This window comes from Capsicum annuum, chromosome 10 (assembly GCF_002878395.1).
Source record: "Capsicum annuum cultivar UCD-10X-F1 chromosome 10, UCD10Xv1.1, whole genome shotgun sequence".
NCBI lineage: Eukaryota > Viridiplantae > Streptophyta > Magnoliopsida > Solanales > Solanaceae > Capsicum > Capsicum annuum.
In genome coordinates this window covers 213,972,515-213,981,299 of record NC_061120.1, presented here as the reverse complement: position 1 = coordinate 213,981,299, position 8,785 = coordinate 213,972,515, and the positions used below count along the sequence as shown (strand labels likewise).

Sequence of the window (8,785 nt, the reverse complement as noted above, 5' to 3'; positions counted from 1 at the left end):
TGAAATAAAAATGAGAGAGAGTAGAATTGGACCTTCAAATGAGCTTTTTGTGTGTCGAATTTCACAATCGAAAGACAGAGTCAGATCCGAAAATCTCCCGTCGAACCTCAACCCCAACGAACCAGCTCGAATCCAAGACTAATAACCATTATGAGCCCAACTCGAAATTTTCTGATGACCATCAGTCAATCCCAAGCCTAAACTGAAGCACCGACGCTGCTATGACTGATTCTTGTCGCTAGTTTAGGAACTTTGAGTAGGAGATGAAGCTAGATTCAACGTTTTCTCGCGATGATCCCCGTCGCCGGTGCTCCGAGGAAGTTCGCAGATCAGATTTTTACTGTTTTCTGTCCTCTCTCGTCGATCTCTCTCATCTCTCTTAATTTCTCTTCTCTCCCTCTCAATTTCTCTGTGCATGTCTGTGATTTAGAAGAAACGAAAAGAGAGAAAAAAATGGCTTCTCAATGGTGAATCTGTTTTCTCTAATAAAGATGATGATATCTGTATCCTCCTTTTTTCTCCTTCCGTATATGTGGGTATTGTGTGTATATATTGTATTTATCCCCTTCCTGGTCCTTTCTTATTGGACAAGAAAAAAAGAGGGGGGGGGGGGGGGGTGACGTGGGGTAGGGAGGTGGTTTATTTTGATTGGGTAGGTTGTTAGGATGTTAAAAAAAATAAAAATTTGTTAGGGATTTTGTTGAGAGTTGTTTTTTTTTTGTATTTTTGTGGGATGTAATTACATGGGTGAGGGTATACAGTAGGATAAGGTAAAAAAATGGGTAAAAAGTGCTATCGGGAAGGGACAAAATTACGTGTCTACAATATGTTGCAACAGATTGGTCATCTGTTGTAAATGACCAACAGATAAAGACATTTGTTACAACAGATGACTAATCTATTGCAATATATCTGTATATCTGTTTGATAATTTTCAACAAATGACTCATCTGTTGCAACAGATTTAATTAAATCTGTTGCAATAGGTTATACACTTAAATGATCATGTAATTACTATGAGATTAATTGAAATTGTAATTATTAAACCAATTTGGATATTACTAATAATGGCTTAATTTGAATCATTTCAAATAAAATTAGTCAATTGATCACTCTACTCAGAACGAACACACTAAGATGCTCGTGTAATTAACATGAGAATAATTGAAATCGTAATTGAACTTATCAATTCATCTTTAATTTTAGTTATGTCAATGTAGCTATTACTAATAATATCTTAATTTGAATCATTTCAAATAAAATTGGTCAATTAACACTTTACTCAAGACGAATACACTTAGATGATCATGTAATTACTAACTATGATATTAATTGAAATCGTAATTAAAATTATCAATTCATATTTAATTTTAGATAAATTAATTTAATTATTACTAATAAGTGCTTGATTTTAATTATTTCAAATAAAATTGGTCAATTGATCATTCTACTTAAGACGAAACACTTAGTTGATCATGTAATTACTATAAAATTAATTGAAATTGTAAGTCAACTTACTAATTCATCTTTAATTTTAGTTAAATCAATATAGTTATTTCTAATTATGGTTTGGTTTCAATCGTTTCAAATAAAATTGGTCAATTGATCACTCTACTCAGGACGAACACACTTAGTTGATAGTGTAATTACCATGAGATTAATTGAAACTGTAATTGAACTTATTAATTCATATTTAATTCTAGTTAAATAAATTTAGTTATTACTAATATAATGGCTTAATATGAATCAATAGATGACTAACATGTTGCAAAAGATGAGTAATCTGTTGAAAATGACTAAACAAATAAAGACATTTGTTGGAAATGAACAAACAAATAAAGACATCTGTTGAAAATGACCAAAAAAATATAGACATATGTTGCAACAGATGACTAACCTGTTGCAATAAATGACTCATCTATTGAAAATTATTAAACAAATATAGACATTTGTTGCAATAGATGACTAAGTTGTTGCAACAGATGACTCATCTGTTGAAAATTTTCAAACATATAGGATATATGTTGGAAAATAATTTAAAATAGTAAAGGTCAGATATTTTTAAGAGAACTCAAATGTTTGTCCCCTTGTCTAAGGTCTTGTCTTTAATTTTAGTTAAATCAATTTAGTCATTACTAGTAATTGCTTAATTTGAATCATTTTAAATAAAATTTATCAATTGATCATTCTATTAAGGACGAATACATTAATTGAAATTGTAAGTGGACTTATCAATTCATCTTTAATTTAGTCAAAATTAATTTATTTATTACTAATAATGACTTAATTTGAATCATTTGAAATAAAATTGGTCGATTGATCACTCTTCTCAAGACGAATACACAAAGTTGATCATGTAATTACTATGAGATTAATTAAAATTGTAAGTGAACTTATCAATTCATCTTTAATTTTAGTTTTATCAATTTAGTTATTATGAATAATGGCTTAATTTGATTCATTTCAAATAAAATTGGTCAATTAATCACTTTAATCATGACGAATACACTTAGTTGATAATTTAATTACTATGAGATTAATTGAAATTGTAAGTTTATCTTTAATTTTAGTTAAATCAATTTAGTTATTACTAATAATATCTTAATTTAAATTATTTCAAATAAAATTGGTCGATTAATCACTCTACTCGGGACGAATACACTTAGTTAATCATGTAATTATGATGAGATTAATTGAAATTGTAAGTGAACGCATTAATTCATGTTTAATTTTAGTTAAATCAACATAGTTATTACTAATAATGGCTTAATTTGAATCATTTAAAATAAAATTGATCAATTAATTATTCTACTAAGGATGAAACACTTAATTGATCATTTAATTATTGAGATTAATTGAAATCGTAATTGAACATACTAATTCATCTTTAATTTTTGTTAAATCAATGTAGTTATTTCTAATAATGTTTTAATTTGAATTATTTCACATAAAATTTGTCAATTAATCATTCTACTCAGTACGAAACACTTATTGATCATGTAATTACTATGAAATTAATTAAAATCGTAATTGAACTTACTAATTCATCTTTAGGTTTAGTTAAATCAATATAGTTATTTCTAATGATGACTTAGTTTGAATCATTTCAAATAAAATTGGTCAATTGATCACTCTATTCAGGACGAACATACTTAGTTGATTGTGTAATTACCATGAGATTAATTGAAACTATAATTGAACTTATTAATTCATATTTTATTTTAGTAATCAATTTAGTTATTACTAATAATGACTTAATGTGAATCAATAGATGACTAACATGTTATAACAGATGAGTAATCTGTTGAAAATGACCAAATAAATAAAAACATCTGTTGAAAATGACCAAACAGATATAGACATCTGTTGCAACAAATGACTCACTTGTTGCGACAAATAATTTATCTATTGAAAATTATTAAACAGATATAGACATCTGTTGCAACAGATGACTAAGTTGTTGCAACATATGACTCATCTGTTGGAAATTACTAAATAGACAAAATATGTGTTGAAAAACAATTTAAAATACTAAAGCTCAAATATTTTTTAGGAGAACTCAAATGTTTTCCCCCTTGTCTAAGGTTTTGTCTTCAATTTTAGTTAAATCAATTTAATTATTATTAATAATTGCTTAATTTGAATCAATAAACTACTAACCTGTTATAAGCATTTATTGCAATAGATGACTAACTTGTTGCAACAAATAGGTGATCTGTTGGAAAATAATTAAAATACTAGGGAACTCAAACATTTTTAGGAGAACTCAAATATTTGTCCCATTGTCTTAAAGACTTGGCTTTAATTTTAGCTAAATCAATTTAGTTATTACTAATAATTGCTTAATTTGAATCAACAGATGACTGACATGTTGCAACAAATTATTCACCTATTAGAAATTATCAAACAGATAGAAAATCTGTTATAATAGATGGGTTATCCATTAGAAAGCAATTAAAATACTAGGAAACTTAAATATTTTTAGGAGAACTCAAACATTTGTCCCCTAGATCCTTTTGCATTTGATGTATGATACACTATTTTTGTCTTCTTTACCTGTTTCATGAATTTTTTCATGTGTTTCACTTATTTATTGTGCCCATGTTGAAATTTTTAGAATTTTTTTGGTCAAATTTTGTTCGTATATCACTTGGACATTACTTCATAGGTGATTTTGTAAGTATAATTATGATTTTTGTTGAATTTTTTGTTTGGTATATTTGCTACTGCGACAATGGATAAAACCTGCAAGATGAATCCAATATATGAGTCATTTATTGCAACAAGTGAGTAATCTGTTGCAACATATAACTAATCTGTTGCAACAGATAATCCATATGTTGGATTCATGTTACAACACTATAATACAAATCCAACAGATGAGTAATCTGTTGCAACAGATTAGTTATATATGTTGCAACAGATTAGTCAATATGTTGCAACAGGTTACTCATCTATGCAACAGATTACTCATCCGTTGGATTCACGTTACATGTTTTATCTATTGTTGAAAAAACAGCAGTAGCAGATACACCCAGATGATAAATTCAACTAGAAATTATAATTTTACTTACTAAAATCGCCTATAAGAAATTCCCAAGTGATATACGAATAAAATTTGACCTAAAAAAATTTGATCAAGTAGCAATAGTAGCGGTAACAACAATGTTCAACAACAAGAAGATGATGATGAACAAGAAGAGATGATAATGAAGAACAAGATGATGATAATGAAGAAGAAGATGATGAATCTTCAACAACAACAATGAACAACAAAAATCACGAAGAGAGAGAAAACTCCAATAAATGAGAAGAGAGAGAAACATGCCTTTTTCCCCCTCTATTTCTAGTTATATTAGGTTTTACATTGAATCAAAGTGTAAATTAAAAACTTGTGGGTTATTTTCAAACTTTTCTTGCTTTTTTAATCCTTAATAAAGTAATTGTCACCTCCACTCAATTATTAAGACTTGTGTCACCCACACTTCATTTTAAAACTCTTTTGTGACCTAGAGCCCAAGGCCCCAAGTGAGTTGGTCATATGCTTTGGATTTTTTGGTAATATTCTTGGTATTTGGAAGTAGGTTGTTTGGTTTTATGTCTATATTCTGTTTTAATTTTTTTATTTTTAAGTTTCACTATAATTTGATTTGCCACTCCAACAAAATATCTGCTATTTTCAAGTTCCTAGAACTGAATTATCGTAGTGCTAGCTTGTCATCCCAAAGAGAGCCAATAGTTGGATTGCTTATTGCAATATGACCAAAAAAAAATCAAATACTCTCTTCGATTTATTTTATTTATCATAGTTATTAAAAATAAATATTTGCCATCTTGAGAAAAAAATTACTTTGTCAGTTTTTATTAAAAAAAATCAAATACTCTCTTCGGTTTATTTTATTTATCATAGTTATTAAAAATAAATATTTGCCATTTTGAGGAAAGGCAGTTTTTACTTTTCTTTTTAGATAATTTTAAGAAAATAGAATATATATATTTCATTCATTTCATGACAACTCTTTAATTTGAAGCTTTCACAAAACATATTTAAAACTACAAGAAATATACTATTATAAAGTATATTGCTGATTTTGTTTGAGTTTGTAATTATTAATCAGCTAGTATTAAAAGTGTTGAAGGCGCATAGGGATGGAGAATCAGCTCCTTTTTATAGTGAGATTTTTTTTCCTTATTTTACACTTTGAACATTTCTTTTGTTGCATGAAATTCTGTTCTTCTTAATTATGATGGAATATTATTTTCTTTAAAATAAATTCTGGGTCTGATTAACCTTGTTATTGTCCATTAATCATCAGCGTCTCTCCGTCCATTTTTACTTGTCCACATTTCTATTTTGAGATGTTTAAGAATACTGCTAGTTTTTAAAATTAGTGAATAATTTATCTATTTTTATCCATTTTGCCCTTGATATTAGATACAATAGATTATTCGTTGCATTTTTCAAAGAAAAAAATATATTATATTCAAAAAGTGATATAGTGAAATCACTCTCTATTTATTGTTTTTAAGGTATATGTCAAATTAAAAGTGGATAAGTATTTATGGATGGAGGGAGTAATTATATTAACATACAAAAAGGAAAGGGACATTGACTGAACCTCCAAGACATCACAATGACTGTTACATACAGTCTACAACAAGCTATAAGGATATGCAGGGTGAGCAAAAGTCCTTCGTAGCATTGATTGGAACATTACATGTTTGTTTTGAAAATATTGTTATGTTCTTTAAAAAAAAGAAAAAGTTACAGATGTATCTAATGTTCTCTTCTTTTTTTCTTTTTTTTTTTTTGGATTTTCCATCCGGTGTCTTTTACCCAACATTGGAGCCCGACTAATTTAAATTTTCACTAGAAAGTCCCGCTATGGAGGATGAAGCGCTACCTATCAAAGACAACTTCATACCTAGGGCTCGAATCTAAAGCCTCTCATTAAAATGGAGGAATAATTACGACTACTGCACAACTTTTGGTGGTAAGGAGAGTACATCGTATAAGCTACTATAAAAAATACTATAAAGAATAAAATATAATTATTTATTAGATAATAAATAATCTAAAATGAGAAAAGGATAATGACACGATCACATTAAATGAATTGTTATATAAAATGAGATTTTTCTTCATTACATAACGCTGAAATTAATTATACGATATAACAATATAATAGGTAACAACCATCCAAACAAGTTGCAAGAAAAATTCACTGGATTCGTCTGAACTCGTACTTAATACTTTAACTCCGCCGCTAGTTCACATACTAAGAATAATTATTTATAATTTTCATAAATATAAAGCCATGCAAAAATGTGTAATTGCATGCTACACATAACACATGCATGCATGAAAGAACACACTCTCTCTCCAATCATCAACAGAATTAACCAACACATCAAAAATCATTTCAATTTCCAAAAACTCTCCTATAGATCCATTTATCTTTTCAATTTTTCCCTCATTTCTCCCAAAATTTCTTCTAAATCTCAAACACGTTCGCTTTTGTATATCATCTGTCGTTTGATTCTTGAATTTTCGCGAAAATTTGACATATTGATAACATTCTTTTGTGTGTCAATGAGTCATTTACATTCTAGTAGTGTATTTTAGTATGTCGTTGTAGTGGGAATTAATTATCGCGCTCTATCTATAAAGATTTTGGATTTGTTCATAATGATCACGAGTATTAGAAATCGAAAAAGGTTGAGATTTTGATCTTGAGCTAATGGGGAATAATTGTGTAGGACCCAAATTGGCTAACAATGGGTTCTTACAATCTGTTAGTGCTGCTGTATGGAAACCAAATCAGTCAGAAAATTTACCACTTCCAAATGAAGGGGAAGGGGAATCTAAATCAGAGAAAAATAAAGAAAATTTGGTTGATTCATCGAAAACGGATGGATCTTGTAAACAAGGTAATCCACCTCCAGATCATATGATAAATGGAGAGGTGGATAAGAATAATAAGAATGATGTATTAACGGCTAATCATGCTGAGAAGGTGAAACAGAATAAGCCTACTCATGTGAGGAGAAAGTCAAGTATTGGCCTTCATGTTGAATCTGTTTTAGGACGAAAAACGGGTAATTTGAAGGATGTTTTTAGTTTAGGGAGGAAGTTAGGACAAGGGCAATTTGGGACGACGTTTTTATGTCTAGAGAAGTCACCAGGTGGGATGGTATGTGCATGTAAGTCTATCGCGAAAAGGAGGTTGACAACTGAGGAGGATATAGAGGATGTAAGGAGGGAGATTCAGATAATGCATCACTTAGCAGGACAACCTAGTGTGGTACAAATTATTGGGGCGTACGAGGATGCTGTTGCAGTTCATGTTGTAATGGAGCTTTGTGCAGGTGGAGAGCTTTTCGATAGGATTTTACAAAGAGGACATTATTCTGAGAAAAAGGCAGCTGAACTTGCAAGAGTAATAGTAAGTGTTGTAGAAGCATGTCATTCTTTAGGTGTTATGCATAGGGACTTGAAACCCGAGAACTTTCTTTTCGTCAATCAGCAAGAGGAATCACCTCTGAAGGCAATTGACTTCGGATTATCAGTGTTCTTCAAGCCAGGTATTCGTTATTGTTTGTTGTCTTGTCATCCGTCCATACTATTAGTTGTAATATTGCTCCTGTAATTTCAAGTCCTTCGATTTCTGATATTGTTTGCTGTCTTGTGCATCGACTATCATATTACTTTTGTTGTAGTTACTGTCCTGTTACTATAGCTATCTGCTGTTTCTGTTCCCATATGCTATTTCTTGTACTTCTATTACTCGTTTTCTTGACTGCTTTATTGGAAATAGTCTCTCTACCTCTTAGGTCTACCTCTTAGGTAGAGGTAAGGTCTGCATACACTCTAAACCTGCCCAGATCTCAGTTTGTGAGATTATACTGGTCTGTGTTGTTATTGTTGCTGGTTTACTTCTGTTTCTTTCACCTTATCAAGAATACAAATCTTGTGTGCACAGGTGAAATCTTCAGTGATGTTGTTGGAAGCCCTTACTATGTGGCGCCAGAAGTTTTGCGGAAGCATTATGGTCTAGAATGCGATATTTGGAGTGCTGGAGTCATTATTTATATACTGCTCAGCGGTGTTCCCCCGTTTTGGGATGGTAAGGTTCTTTGTTACTTTCTTCCTTTGTGATTTGATCCTATAGATGTTCATGAAACAAACATGAAGACGACTATTCTGCTTATGAATTCTGATGTTCTGAATCAGAGACGGAGCAAGGAATATTTGAACAGGTTTTAACAGGAGAACTTGACTTTG

The 8,785-nt window shown here is 30.2% G+C and overlaps 1 pseudogene; it reads left to right on the top strand.

Moving 5' to 3' along the window:
- The first annotated feature begins 6,836 nt into the window (after nt 1-6,836).
- The window catches only part of LOC107854504, a 6,835-nt pseudogene continuing 4,886 nt past the window's right edge, over nt 6,837-8,785 (top strand).